Source organism: Hipposideros armiger, unplaced genomic scaffold (genome assembly GCF_001890085.2).
Source record: "Hipposideros armiger isolate ML-2016 unplaced genomic scaffold, ASM189008v1 scaffold_501, whole genome shotgun sequence".
NCBI lineage: Eukaryota > Metazoa > Chordata > Mammalia > Chiroptera > Hipposideridae > Hipposideros > Hipposideros armiger.
The window spans coordinates 1,394,073-1,409,925 of record NW_017731851.1 but is presented as its reverse complement, the minus strand read 5'-3'; the positions used below and the strand labels follow the sequence as shown (position 1 = coordinate 1,409,925).

General features: G+C 39.8%; 1 protein-coding gene across 1 annotated transcript in view; it reads left to right on the top strand.

Moving 5' to 3' along the window:
• The first annotated feature begins 9,853 nt into the window (after positions 1-9,853).
• ARHGAP29 (Rho GTPase activating protein 29) overlaps positions 9,854-15,853 on the top strand; it is a 76,152-nt gene continuing 70,152 nt past the window's right edge. Inside the window, exon 1 of the mRNA XM_019667550.1 lies at positions 9,854-10,154. The gene's annotated coding sequence lies outside the window, so the exon portion shown is untranslated. The remainder of the gene's footprint in view (positions 10,155-15,853) is intronic.

Here is a 15,853-nt window from a genome sequence, read left to right as displayed (position 1 = left end):
CCTTGGCTTACAGCTGTACTGCCCTGATTTCTACTTATCTTTATTTGGCCATCTTTCCTCTGTGTAGATCTCTGTGTCTCTTTCTCTTCTTTTAAGGATTCCAGTGAACAGATCAGGGCCCACCCTAATCCAGTATGACCTCATTTTAACTAATTACATCTGCAAAGACCCTATTTCCAAATAAGGTCACATTCTGAAGTTCTAGGCAGACATGAATTTTTGGGGGACATTAGTCAACCCAGTACAACATGTTAAACAATTCCCAATCTTTGGTCAAATTAATAATGGAAAGAATATCTTATGCTTTTCTTAGGCTCCATTGGTTGAAGTCTGTTTGTTACTTACATCTCTAAAATGGATACAGGATACAAAGATGACTGGGAGTATGAAACCTTAAATCTTTGACAAGTTGCTTAGCACCACCATAGATTTTCAAAGGATTTGGGGAAAAGTGACACCTGAAAAATGAACACTGCTTATGACTAACTGGGACATTGGCTCTAAACTCCTAGGGGGTGCCCCTATTCCTAAAGATTTGGGCTGAACCACAGGGCCTCTGGTCTAAAGCCCCGAACAAAGGCAAGAAAATGCCTTCTTATAGTCCCAGAATCAAGACTATAATTTTCCATAGTGATAAGAGGTAAAAAAAATATAATTCGCTCAAATGAAAAATGTCTGAAGGAAAAGAGAAAGTTGATATTTCTACCTTGGGAAGCAGCAGACACAGAGCATAAAAGAATGGACTTTGGAGTCAAGTTTGACATGAGTTCAAATCCTGGTTTCACTACTTACTTGTTGGGTGACTAATTAGTCTACTTAAGTCTCAGTTTCCTCATTAGAACAGTAGAGATAGTAATATCTTCCTTACAGAGCTATTGTGAAGAGTAAATGAGATCATCTGCATAATGAATTTAGTACATGGGACTTGCTGGCTATACTCATTACCAAGGCCCAGAAAAACTGACCTAAGCTGCTCACATCAGGCCTTTCATCTCCTGGACTCCGCACTGATTTCTGGAACTTCCTAGAGCAAGAAGGCCCTCCATTGTGGGAGGCACTCTAAGACCTTTGTCACTAGCTGCTTGAGATAAAAGTTCTCCAAAAAAGCAAACCAAAGAGCACTCTCATCTAAGCTAGAGGTTTTGACCTGGAGGTCGCAAACTGTCAGCTCCCAGACCAGATCCTGCTCCTTATGAAATTTACTTGACCTGGACAAAATTTTTAAAAAATTGGGATTTCTTTTCCCACATTTAAAAATCCAATGACTTTTTTTTTTTAAAGATTTTTATTGGGGAATTGGGGGAGGGAACAGCATTGGGGAATCAGGGAAGGGGAACGGACAAGTTGCTGTCCTGTTGTTCTTCAGTCTAGTTGTGGAGGACGTTGCTTCACTGGCCCATGTTGGTATTATCATTGCGCTCTTCCCAGCTGAGGCAGATAGATCAGTCGCCGGTCATTGGATGGCAGCTCACAGTGGCTCACAGCCACTCACACCCGCTCACGCCGGCTGCCGGCCACTCATGGTAGCTTATGGCAGCCGACTGCAGCCCCACTGCACCCTACACATTCACCGGTGACTCATGGCAGCCCAGCTCCAGGTCGAGCTGTTGTTCACCATTTTAGCTGTGGAGGGCGCAACGTCACTGGCCCGTGTGGGATCCGAACCAGTGGCCCTGCTGCTCAGAGCTCACACTCCCAAGCCAACTCTTAACCAACAAGCCACTTGGCTGGCCCCAATGATGTTTTTTAAAACACAAATTTCTGGTTTGAAAAATCAGAAGACCAGGAAATACTATGCCTAAATTTTCCTATGACTAGAGTGCCCTAATTGTAATGTACAAAAATTGGCACACTTTTGAAAGTGAGAGAAGGCTCTGTTAATAATTATGCCTGAACAGGCATTAACTGAAACTGCCTGAGGCAAATCAGGATATGTATTTGGTGACCCTACCTCAGTGGTCTGTAGCTACGTAGAAACGAATTCCCCCTTTTGGGGGTCTGGCTCTCTGTTTGCCCCTACTTCTAGAGTTTTGAGTTTTCAACCTCTATTTTAATACCTTTGATATCACAACCTGATAATTGGCCCTCCATCACCAGAAGCCAACATCTCTGACCTGGGCTTCTATCATCTCCCTTCTCTAAGAAGCAAAGAGTGTAGGGTGAGTCATCAATCAGTACATATGTAGGACTTCATTTGGGTGCTATCAGGAATTCTGATAGAATTTCCAATAGCCTAGCAACACTTATGTAATGTCATTAACCCTTTGTCATCATCCAGTGTCTTATTAATTAGTCTTTCTCTGCATCTATAGGGCATATGTCATCGGGCTATGTTACATGTGTCATAATCATTTAGAGACATTGCAAGATTCTTGAAGTGTCTTCTGAATCATAAAACGATCAGTTTGAGAAGAATATAAACAAATTCCCTGAAAATTCTTAATTTTCAAGGAGTCCGCATCCAATGAATGGATTATATTCCAAAAGTTTGCTTGCAAGTCTAGCCTAAAGAATAAAAAAGCATATTCCTATAGAAACAATGTTGTTGCTGCCCCATCCCCACACACATATACATACCCCAAATAAAATGTATTACGTGTATTACAAAATAAACATACTATAGTATATCTAAGGATTAGTACTGGGAACTAATCTACCCCCGAGTATTAGTAGTTAGAACTCTGTATTTCTGTAATAGAAAGTATCTTCTAAGTATTCTTTTTTTTTTTAAGTACTCACTCTTTAGAGATTGGTGGGAGAAGTAACTTACTGAGGGAGTTTGAGGGACATTCTCCTCTTCTGCCCATTTGTATGTGCAAATGTTTATTCATGTAGTATTTGTAGGATACAGACAATCTGTATAATAAATATTGAAGCTCTTTATTACCTAGAATGTTTGATGAATACAGAAAATGTCATTCCTTGATCAAAGTGGATTATTTGGAATTTAGTGTGGATTAGGACTATTTAGAGCTGGTGGGTGCATTGGCAAGAGTCCTGCTTGAAGAGACAAGTGACCTTGCTTTAAGTTCAATCTTATTAGTGTGTTATTAACTTGTTGTGCAACTTTGGCTAAATAGCTTACCCTCATTGAGATACAGCTTTCTTATCAGAAATCTGAATAGGAATGACAATAATAATTCATATTCACAGACTTGTTTTGAAGATAAATTGAAGTTATATATGTGATAGAGCTTAGCACACTGTGAAATGCTATAGAACCAAAAATAATAGAAAAGTAAATTAATATGTATTGACTCTTATTATGAACCAAGAACTGTGATGGAGTTACTATTGTTAACTAGCCACCAATATCAATTGCAGTGGCAGCAATAGTATCCTTAAAATTGCCAATCTAACTCTTCCTCTGTTGGATACAATTGAAGAGACCAAGGCATCCCTTCTACTCTAAGCAGAATCCAATTAGCCTCCTCCCACTGAAAACACTCACAAAACACCAGGCTTGTAAACACTCTGCCTTCTGATTTTAATGACACTATTACAATGGACGTGATGCTGCATCCTGGCCTATACCCCAGAGTAGGAGTGATATTGACTCCTTGGGACTTGTGAATATTAGTAAGAAGAAATGCCCCACTTAAAGAGCTGGATAATGACAACTTTTGGCCAGACCTGTTGGACTTAATTAACATTTTGATGGGGTTGGGGGAGAAAATGGTCTCGGATCCAACTAGAATCCCTTAATGGTACAATTATTTGATTCCTAGTACTTAAATGGTGTTGTGTGTTAGTCTGCTGCCATAACAAAATACCGTAGACTGGGTGGCCTAACAGAAATTTATTTTTTCAAAATAATTCAGTGTTCTGGAAACTAAAAGTCTGAGATCAAGGTGTTGGCATGGTGGTTTCTTTTGAGAATTCTCATGGATGGTAGGTGGCTTCCTTCTCCCTGTGCCTTTACATGGTCTGTGTGTGTCTGTGTTCTAATCATCTCTTCTTATAAGGACACCAGTCATACTGGATTAGAACACACACTAATGGCCTCATTTTAACTTAAGTGCCTCTTTAAAGACCCCATCTCCAAGTACAGTCATATTCTGAGGTACTGGGGGGTTAGGACTTCAACATATTAATTTTGAGAAGACACAATTCAGCTCATAACACCTGATACATCAGTTATCTGCTTTGTTCTGTAGAAAATTTCCCTGTGATTCCTATCTCCTTTATTTTTTCCTCCTCCCTATAGTCTTTCCCTGCCCCCACTACCAAAACCAAGTAGCCACTTCAGTTTTCATAGCATTTCAAACACTGATTCACGAATGTAACATTGCTGTTGGTATTGGCAGCTCCATTTCACTGACTTGATGTTCAAGAAAAGCTTGTGTAGATTAAAATACCAGTTCTCTGTAAAACCTCTTCAAAGAGTCCTTCTAGAATTCACTGTTCCTTGACCCATATTCTAAGCTTCTACTTTTTTTTAGTCTCTAAGAAACTTCATAGTCTCTAGTAAGACCTTGTCTACTTGGTCTACTCATTTCCTTAGATCCTGGTCTCTTGGTAAGCTTGTTTTATCTTCTAGTCATTTTTGCAGAATGGAACTCTTGTTTTTCCCCTCCTTGATTCTTAGCCATTACCCAGAAGGAAGTCATTAGAAGCTGACTTGATCATATTTATTTCAACTAAGAGCATTGTCTTCATCTATTCACAGGAGAGATCTAAAGCATATTTCATTTTGCAGCCCAGTTCAGGCTAACCTCTAAGCAAGGCAACTTAATGTCTTGATGATGCCTTGTTTGCCAGTCCATCTTCTCCACCCTGCATATACTAAGCTGATGGTTTCAGTGATGTTACCTAACAGGTATTTCATCAGTTTTTTGGCTAGTAGGATATATAGCTACGCTTGTGACCTCATATACTCCAGCACCATGCAGCTCCCAGACAAAATTTAATTACACTGATGAATATCCTAAACTAAATAAGTCATCAAGCATAGTAAGGATGTCAAATCCATTCATGGCAAAGGATGTCAGTCCATCATTGATAATCAATAATTTTCAAGGACTTTGAAGCAAAAGTTTATAGACATTTTGAGGCACCAACATTATAGAATTATTAACTCATAGTACTATTTTTCTTGTATTTTATTTCTTCTAATTTAAGCCTCACATTGTCAGTAATTGAGTTAATTTCAGAATAAATCATTTAAATCCAGGTATCTAAATGATTGGATAATAACAGTGCTCCTGATTCTATGAAATGTAATGTCCTATTGAACGAGGAGACTTCGCTGAACAGGTTTGTAAAACTAAATATTTTTCAGCTTTTACAAGCAGTCACTTCCCAATCCTCTGGCAAGCATGCCACAGGCAGCCACCCCTATATAAATATGCACTTGAAAAGATAAACACTCATTAAAATCCCTAGTGGTAGCATTGTTTCTCAGGGTTCAGCAATATTTGTTCAGTGGGTAGATAAAGAAAGATTAGCAATGTTTCCATTGGGCTCCACTCCTTCCTAAAGCCAGCCAGCCTTCTCTCTAAGAGAAAGGCAGTATTCTGGGCATGTGTTCCAGAATGCCTCAGGAAAACTTTCTACTTCAAGAGCAAACCAAGCTCCTATTGGTTCCATGTTAAGCCACCCATTTTTTTTTTAGGGCCATTAATGTTTAGTAACTTAGTAAGTCAGACCAACAAAATAGTAAGGGTAAATTTGTAGTACAAATTTCATAGTATAGCTTAAATATTTACATATTAATCTAAGAATGATCAGGTGTGCTGATCTAATTTCATAGATTTACAGACATTTGAAAACCTTAATCTATCAGTGAGTATAGAAAGACTCCTGGTCTTGGTTTCAGTCTAATTAGGCCAATGACTAACTGTGATGTCCGGGAAAACTGGGCTCAGCTTTCCTTATAAAATAAAGGGGTATAGAGTCAATGAGCTCTAACACCCCTCTGACTCCGAAAATTGTGGTATTTTCTTGGGAAAAAATGAAGTTATCTTTCCATCTCATAAAGCTTTTGTGAGGACCAAATGATATGATGTACTCCACAGCATAGCGTCATCCATCGAATAAAATACACAAGTGAGGGGTGGCTGTGTTTGCTTTCTTATCTGGTCACCATTTGGTAGAATAAGTGAAAAAAGAAACAATAGCAGAAAATGTTTACCCCTCCACTTTAGAGAAGGAAGGAAATAATTTAAGATTCTAGTGTTATTTATAGTTCTTTCAGATAAAGATTGGGTGAAATAATTAAACTTGGCATGTATTATTATGTTGATTATAAGCAGTTAATATAAAATCTTTGTCAAACAAAGCAATATGGTACGCTTATCTGATTAAAACTTTAAACATATTAACAAACTAATCTTTTCAAAAGAGAAATCTAGAATTTAGGCATATGTACTGTTACTTTCTTTAAACCATTTCATTTATTAATTCCAATTACTTTTCCAGGGGCTGGAGATACAATGGTGAACAAAACAGGTAGAGTCCCTTTCATCACAGAACTAACATTCCCACACTAGTGTGGGGAAATAAAAAAAATATACAAATAAACAAATAACTATACCAGGCCAATAGAAGGGTAAATGCTATGCGACATTTAAAGCAGGGTAAAAAAGATAGGGAAAAACAAAGAGAGGCAATGCTGTCTTCTACGAAGTGACCGTGGGAACATGTCAATGGTATGGAACATTTGAGGAGAGATTGGAGGGGAAGAAAGGACAAGTCATATAGGGAGGTATATGGGGGCGGGGGGGAGCCCATTCCAGGCAGAGGGAACAGCAAAAGCAAAAACCCTGAGTCAAGAAGACCCTGGGATATGTGGGGAACAGCACGAAGGACAGAGAGGCAGAGGAAGAATAAGTGGAGTGATTTTCCATGATCCTTTTCTAAGAAAAGTACAGTCAAACTTATCTTCATCTTAACATCGATTTTCATTAAGTCCCACAGAAATCCTTTATTGAACTTGTGTCCTGTGCCTCAGTTTTTCATTTGTAAAACGGGGATGATAATAGTACTTCATAGGGTTATTGTGAGGACTATATGACTCATTAAATATAAAGAATAATTAAGACAGTGTCTAGCACAGAGTAAACCATGGAGGGCTAGTTTTTATTACTATCATCATCATCATTATCATCTCCTTATTCACAACAGTATCAGGCCAATAGTATTGTGCACCAACCATTAATTATTGGGAGAGTTTCCTTACACATGTTGGCAAGACATTAAGTAGGGTCATGGTACATAGTGACTCAGGCAAACAGGTTCATGTTATCAAATGTTTTACAGAGAGCTTAAAATAATGGAAAAAAAACAAGTGTGAAATTTAATATGATAATCTAGACATAATATTAGTATGATATCATATCCATACACTCATTTGAGTTTTTCTTTATTTTTTCAGTCTTACTCAGTTTCCTCTCCTCATGACAACACAGAATTCTTGGATGTTTGCAATGTAGTCCATATTCATTTCCAGTATGTGGTCTGAATTGATTCATTGTTTCTCAATTTCAACCATCATGGAATCAAGATTAATAACCTGCTTGGTGAGTTTTGTCCACTTTGGAATCTGGCGCCTTTGTAGTCAGTGTGGTCTGTAGGGCTCTCTGTGATTCTTTCTGAACGCTCCAGAAGCAAGGGTCAAGACAGCTGCAGTGACGTAAAACCTGCCTGCCTTTGGGCCACCCCTACCTGCTTCCACTATTTTATCTCCTCTCCCAGGCATTTATTCATGGATGAGGAGAGTCTGAAAGTGAATTTAAAGTTCGCTAGTATAATCTCAGTGCTTAGAACAATGCTTGGCACATTGGAGGTACTCAATAAATATTTGTGCAATGAATATAATAGGATAAGTCTGGTGGACGATGTTGCACTCACCGAAACAGACTGTCACTGAAGTGTGGCTGAGAGGAAGAGCGGATGCCCAGTGTACTCTCCTGTAGGTTGGGTTTCCATCTCCACCGCCCACAGGGAGCACCTACCTTCACTATCATTCCCTACACCTCAGGACACAGGGTACCTGAGATAGGCTTTGCTTCAGGCACGTGGTTTTATGTTATTGCACTTGGTTTCACTAGTTATAACAAGTTGAGCAGAGCTTATGGAAACAAAGAAACAAACACTCCCCTCCCCCAAAAAACAAACAAACAAACAAACAAAAATAGCCAAAACCATCTTGGAAGGACTTTTATTCCTGGGCTCGCTGATCATTCCTTCAACATTCCACCCGGAAATACTTCCTCCCTTGTATACCAGACACAGACCTAGGTAATGTAATATACTGTAGACCTTCACAGTCTAATATAACTAAAGGCTACCAAATAAAATACTGCATGAGAATACAAGTGCCACAAGAATAGGACACTGCGTACCATATAATGTCAAATAGGATGATTGGTTTTCAGTGAGGAAAACAGAAAGGCTTGAGCAGAGGAGACGTTCTCTCTATCATGGAAAGAATGAAGAACATTTCAATAAGCAGAGTGGTTACGTGTTATTAATCAATATTGTAATTATAAAATAGTAATACTATACTAAATAGTAATACTAAAATAGTAATACTAAAATATTAATAATAGTAATTATTAATATTATGTAATAATTATATTATTATATATTATATTATTATAATATATGGTATGTATTATTATATATACTATATATAATATAGTAGTAATTATATTATTATATTATTATATTAATAATAGTAATTATTAAATAATAGTAATACTAAAATAGTAATACTATACCATCTGTCATATATATTTAATTATTAATCCAGCATCCATATGCCTCTGAATTTTTTCTTTGTCTGTGATTCTTGGTTCTCCAAAGCAATGATCCTGAGCCACTTTAACCAAGAAACATTTATATGTAAAAAACAAGTTGGTATATAAGGGTATGTCCTGGGACACTGTCACAGGATTTGGTGGAGGTATTGCCTTTTAGTTCTTCTTTTCTTTACCAAACACATGAGCCACTTGTCCCAGATGACAGATTTTTGATGTTCATTCTTTATCAGTTAGTAATTGCATTTTTTTTGTAAAAATGAATTGCCATTCGTCTCTATTTTCAAATATCATATTCCTTCTGACTAAATGTAGAATATGGCAGATGTTTAATATATTTTTAAAAAGAGTTAAGGGAAGGATGAGATTGAGGAACTTTTCCAAATTCCCTTCCCATAATTTTACACATTTATTCAGCTAATATTCATGGAGTGCCTGCTATGTCTCAGCATAGATGACAGGAAGAGTATTCTTGGTAGAGTTGTGGTATCTCACGAATGTATACTCTCACTATTCAAGAGAAATGCTATACATTTTTTATGTAGGACTTGTGGTCCAACCGTCAGATAAATGCTTTAATTTTGGTTGTTCATTTCCCCCACAGTGTTGATGAGTCCCTTTACTCAAAGAGCATTTAATGGTAAGAAGCAAGTAGCATAGTTAAGGGGGCATACATTTAACTAGCATTTATTGAGCAACTTCTATGAGCCAGGTACTGTACATAATAGTTGATGTTTTGAGAAACGTAGTTTTCTGAAAACGACAATCAGTATAAGACAGAAAAGAGTGGGTGCAATTTTAAAGTTAAGCACAGAATATATTTTTGTTCCCAAAGGGTGTGGGAAGAAGGCAGAAAAAAACAAGTTGAACACCAGGTTCCTGACTGGAAGGAATTCAAAGTGTCCACCTGAGAAATCGCCTCATAAACAACAAGAACAGAGGGCCTGCTCCTTGCTGGAAGGTGCAAAAGGCGACTTGTTCCTAAGGTTCGCTCTGCTTGTCCTGCCGCGAGCCGCATAGAGTGGCTAATTCTTCCTGCACTGTTAGGGACAGTCTGCGGGCTCGGGTACAGCTGACAGCTACCGACTCGCGCGCGAGAGCTAGCTGCCGCCCCACCTGCTGCAGGGCGCCGGGCCCCGCCCCCCAGGCGCGCGGGCCAATGGGCTGGGCGCCAGGGGGCGGGACGAGGCCGGGCTGGAGGAGCGAGGACAGGGGGTGGGGCGGTGGCGGCCGGCGCGGTGGTGCCTGTAGCTGCAGGGGTGGCGGCGGCGGCTTGGCCGGGCGTCCGCGGGCCGTGGGGGATGGGGTCGACGAGCTCCAGCCCTCAGCGGGGGCAGCGGCCGTGAGTGTAGCGCGGGCTTCCGCGTCCGGGACGCGAGATGGAGCACCGCGGTGAGTGTGGGGCGGCGGTGCTCGCTTCGGCCGCGGCAGCTGCGGCTCGGAGCTGGGGTCACCCGCGGCGGAACCCACGATTTGCGGTTCAGGGTCGCGGCGGCCGACGCGGTGGTCCCGAGCGGAGGCAGCTGCGGGGTGTGTTGGGGGTCGGGCCGGGGTCCTCGGGGCCTCAGGTCCTTCGAGGAGGGGTCCGACCCGAGCAGTGGGCGCGCGGGGCGCGGCAGGAGCGGAGGAGCAGGGAGGGCGCGAGCGGTCGCTGAACGGACACCGCGGACCCCGAATGGGTATCCTGCTGAGTTATGCGACGCCACCCCGGCCGCCGGGAAGACACTTGCGGGGCCGACTTTCATCCCATTCCACGGCCCCCCGAGCTTCCTGCAGTCCTTCTCCCTTTTCTGGCCACACGCCCTCATCCGCCTGCATGCGGAATGCAGGGGCTCCTTTTCCCTTTTCCCCATTAGTTTCCCTTCAGCGGGTCTTCACGTTCGCGTTCCTCACTTGGGATCTTTTTGGAAGTTTGGTGGCGTTTACTTAAATTTCAGCCTGACAAATGCAAAGGCTGGGATAAAATAACAGACATCTGGTGTTCCATCTCTACCTTTCCTTATCACACTTCACCTCACTTAGGCGGAGGCTGTTTTATCATTTGTTGCGGGGTGGGGGTGGGGGGACCAACTAAAGGTAGAAAAACACCCTTCTTCCCTTTCTATCCGAGTGCCCCCCTCTGGTGCATCTTTGTCACTCTATCCACACCCCTCCCCTTCCCTATCCCCACCCCTTCTCTCTCTTCCGCCTGTAGCTGTCCCTTCCCCAAACCACCCCCGCCTCCTTTTCCCAGCCTTGGCCGAAGTGAAAGTCTTGTGCTTTGCAAATTAGGACTTGACAGGCGAGGGATTGCAGCTACTACGAGGAGAGCTCGTAGTACCCTGTGAATTAGTTTCCCTGGATGTCCCAGGACCTCATGATCGCAACCCTCGTGCTCAAGACGACTTTCCTTCGGCCGGAGGAATAGCCAGGGACTCTCCTTGTCTTTTAGCCCTTCTGACTTGCCCAGGGTCTACCTCCCCTTTTCACTACTACCCCTCTTTAGAGACAAAGGTGAAGCTTCTTAACCACCCCCACCCCCATTGTTTTTTAATCTTTGATATACTCTGTCTTCTAACGGTGGATATTTAGGGGGTGTTAGGGGGGTGTTTTGTGCAAGTTCCAAGACCGCGGTGAAGCCGAAATAGCCAAGATGATTTTTGGTACACATTTCCTTTTACTTTCTTCTTTTTTGGGAATTAGCTTCACCTCCTGTTCAGTTTTTTTGGGGAGGGGGTTTCCTCTTCACAAAAAAAGAATTTTAAATTAGATATGAAAGTGCATATTTAGAGTGAGTAAAGAAATCACAACAAATTATGAGAGCTGGAGATTGAGACCCCTTTCTTCAGAAGATTTCTTAAGGCAGTTTTCCAGAAATGCGTACACAGAAATGTTTCCTGACTGTAGGAATTGTTGACCTTAAGCTTCATTAGCTTGTATGGTACAAATAGCTTTAGTCTCCTGATTCTGAGAAAAGTTTAAGAGTGAACTTGAAAGAAAGTAAGATAGGCCTGGGTAGAAAATGTTTCAGTCCCCAAATTGGCAGGTAGTAGAACTTTGGCTGAGATGAAGAAAGCACTGTTCACGGAATCTATGGTGGTGGGTCATACTGGCTCTGCCCACCTCCCTGAAATAGAACATCCACCTAAATTATCAGCACCTTCACTTCTCAGCTGTAAAGGCCCTTGACCTAGGAATGTGGATTTCTACAACTACTGCTGTTGGTCCCAGGGGTTAGTAGTATGTTGAACAAAGCTCATGCCCAAAAGGCACCCTGGAAGGATTTGTTTTCCCTGTGCCATTGATAATTCATTTCAGCTTTCACTAAGACAATTTTGCGTCATCCCACTCTGTGTTAGGGCCCTGTGGAGCCTTCAGTCTATTAGGTAGAAGTAGACAATTCTGAATAAATAAGTCCCAAGGCACGATATCTTGGGTTACCCAAGAAATGTATGTACGATGCCCTATGGGAAAGTAGAAGGATAACTTATTTTCAGTGGAGGAAATGAAAATGCTTCTTGGAAGAGGTGATGTTCTTTATGAGCTTGAAATTAAGAGAATGATTTTAACAAATATAGAAGGCCCTTCTGGCCAGAATTGCTAGTTATCTCTAATGTATACCTGGATGTCACTGATCAGCTTCCATGATTTTGCTGAAGGCTATTTTGTTTACTGGTTTTTAATTTCCTACCTCACCTCCATCCAGCATGATGATGAGCTACACACGTAAAGACACAATCATGTGTAAAGAAACAAGGGGTTCGAAAGGAAGGTTAAGAACACATTTGGGTCCGATGAGGATTTTTCCCCTATCTTCTTTGTCTTTATTATTACTCTAGGAAGTAAAAGAACCATTTGATGATACTGCCTCCCTAAATAAGAATTTCTCTTTTCTTAAAAAAATGTTCTAGTATTTGCCACTGAGAAAATATGCAAATACCATAATCTTTCTTTCTAAGGAAGATGATGGAAAATATTTTGAAAACTATTAAGGGATGAAGTTGAGTTTGAGGGACTATTTCAGAAGAAACCTATAATTTTACTTATAATTTATCGAATATTTATTGAGCATTAGAGTGATAACAGATTGTTATATACTTTGAGTTTTGACATATGTGTACACTCACGTTATCACCACCATAATCAAGATATAGAACATTTCCATCACTCCAAAAAGTTCCCTCATGCTTACTTGGAACTCTCCTACCCCCGCACCACAACCTCCCATCCCCAGGCAACTATTGATGCTCTTTGTTACTAAAGATTAGGTTCCATCTTTTCTAGAATTTCATTTAAATGGAATCATGCAATATACTTTTGTGCTTGGCTTCTTTCATTTAGCATAATGCTTTTGAGATTCAGCCATGGTTTTTGCTATATCATGGCTATTTATTGTTGAGTGGTGTTCCACTATAAGGCTGTATCACAATTTGTTTATCCATTTATCTGTTGATGGACATTTGGGTTGTGTCCAGTTTTTGACTATCATGAAAAAAGTTGCTATGTACATTTGTGTACACATTTTTGGACAAATGTATGCTTTCATTTATTTTGGGTATATGAAAGAGTAGAATTGCTGGGTTGTATGGTAAATGTATGTTTAACTGTATAAGAAACTGCCAGACTGTTTTCCAACATGGTTGTGTACCTTGTGTAGCAGCAATGTGTGAGAATTTTAATTGCTCTGCATCCTGCCCAAAATTTGGTATTTAGCTAAAATTAAGAATTCTAAGGGCCAGCTGAGTGGCTCAGTTGGTTAAGAGTTCACTCAAGAGTGCAGGCTCTGAGCAACAGTGGTTCGAGTCCCGGCCCGAGCTGAGCTGCCACTGAGCTGCCAACAGGCGGCAGGATGGCTCAGCTAAAAAAAACAAAAAGAAAAACAAAATTCTAGTAGGGTATTAGTGGTATCATTGTGATTTAAATTTGCATTTCCCTGATATTAATGATCTTGAATACTATTTCATGTGCTTATTGCCCATTTGTGTATCTTCTTTTGCAAAGTGTCTGTTAGTATCTTTTACTCATTAACTTACTGGGTTGTTTGTTTTCTTATTATCCAGTTATAAGAGTGCTTAATATAATTTGGGTACAAGTCCTTTGTCAGATATTTCCTCCCAATTTGTAGCTTGTATTTTGTTTCTTAACAGTTGTCTTTCTAATAGCAGAAGTTTTAAATTTCGATGAAGTCCAGCTTACCAATTTTTTCTCCTATGGTTGTTTTTTGTGTCTCTCTAAGAAATTGTTCCCTAGATTTTCTACTATGTTTTCTTTTAGAGAAAGTATCCTCAAAGTTCTTTTCTTTTTTTTTTTTTTTAAGCTGAGCCATCCTGCTACCTGTTGGCAGCTCAGCGGCTGCTCAGCTCGGGCTGGACTCGAACCACTGTTGCTCAGAGCTCATTCAAAGTTATTTTCTTAATAGACCAGATTGTAAATATTTTGAGCTTACAGGCTGTAGCTACTCAACTACTCAATTCTGCTGTTATATCTGAAAAGCAGTTATTGACAATACATAAATGATCGGACATAACTCTTTTCTCCCAAAGCTTTTATTTATAAAAACAGGCAGCCACCCCTTCTGACTCCTGAATTTAAAAGACTGATAGTTTTAAGTTATATGTTTAGGTCTATGATACATGTTGAGTTAATTTTAGGGGGATGCTGTGAAGGGTCGGGGACCATCTTTTTCTCATATGGATATCAAGTTATTTCAGCACCATTTGACTACCTTTTCTTGCATTTAATTACTTTGACACCTCTTGAAAATCAACGCACTGTATATATGTGGGTCTATTTCTGGACTCTATTCTGTTGCTTTAAGTCTCTCTTAATACCAATATCACATTATCTTTACTGTAGCTCTATACTAAGTCTTGAAATCAGGCACTATATGAGTAAGTCCTTCAACTGTTCTTTTTCAAAATTGTTTTGGCTGTTCCATACATGTACATTTTAGACTGTCAATTTCTACAAAAACTTCAGGAGGGATTTATTCAGATTGCTTGAAACTATAAATCAATTTGAGGGAAATTAAAGTCTTAATAGTATTGAGTCTACCAATCTATGAACTTGTTGATTTATTCAGTTCTTTAACTTGCACTAGTGTTTTGTAGTTTTAAATTTAGGATCTTGGACATGTTAAGTTTATTCCTAAAAATATTTTTTGTTTTGATGTTATTGTAAATGGTATTAGTTTCTAAAATTTTGTTGTCCAATTGTTTGTTGCTAGTATATAGAAATAAAATTGATTATAGTATTTTGGCCTTGTATTCTGTGACTTTGCTGTATTCATTTACATGTCATTCAGCTATTAGTACAACCCCATCCCCAGTTGTGACAAGCTTATTTATAGGTTCCTTAGGATTTTCTAGGTGCACAAACATACCAACTTGGAATAAAGGTTTTACTTCTTCCTTTTCAATCTGAATGTGTTTTAATTCTTTTTCTTGTTCTGTTATACTGGCTAAGACCTTCAGTAGCAATATTGATCCTGATCTTAAGGGGAAAACATTGTCTTTCATCATTAACGGTAATGTTAGTTGTAGATTTTTTTGTAGATGCCTTTTATGAGGTTGAAGAAATTCTTTTCTATTCCTGCTTTGCTGACTGCTTTAATCATGAATGACTGTGGAATTTTGTCAGATGTTTCTCTGCATCTATGGAGATGATCATATGATTTTTTTCTATTGAATATGAAACTAAGCTTGCATTCCTCAAACGAACTCTTCTTGGTCATAATGTATTATCCTTTTTATATATTGTTGAACTTGACTTGCTAATGCTATGTTAAAAAATTTGTTATGGTCAGTTGGAGAAAGACAAATACCATATGATTTCACTTATATGTGGAATCTAAAAAACTGAGTGAATGAGGAAAGTAAACAGAAGTGGTCTCAGAGATATAGAGGAACAACTGATGGCTATTAGTTGGAAAGGGGTGGGGATGAGGGAGAAGGGGAAGGGGTTAGACAGCATAAATACGCAACTACAATATTGCCACAGGGACATGAAAGACAGTTCGAGGAATATAATTAATAATGTTGTAAATATTTTGTAGGGTGTCAGGTGGGCACATGTCTTGCTAGAGAGACCACATCATGGATGGGGAAGAGGCT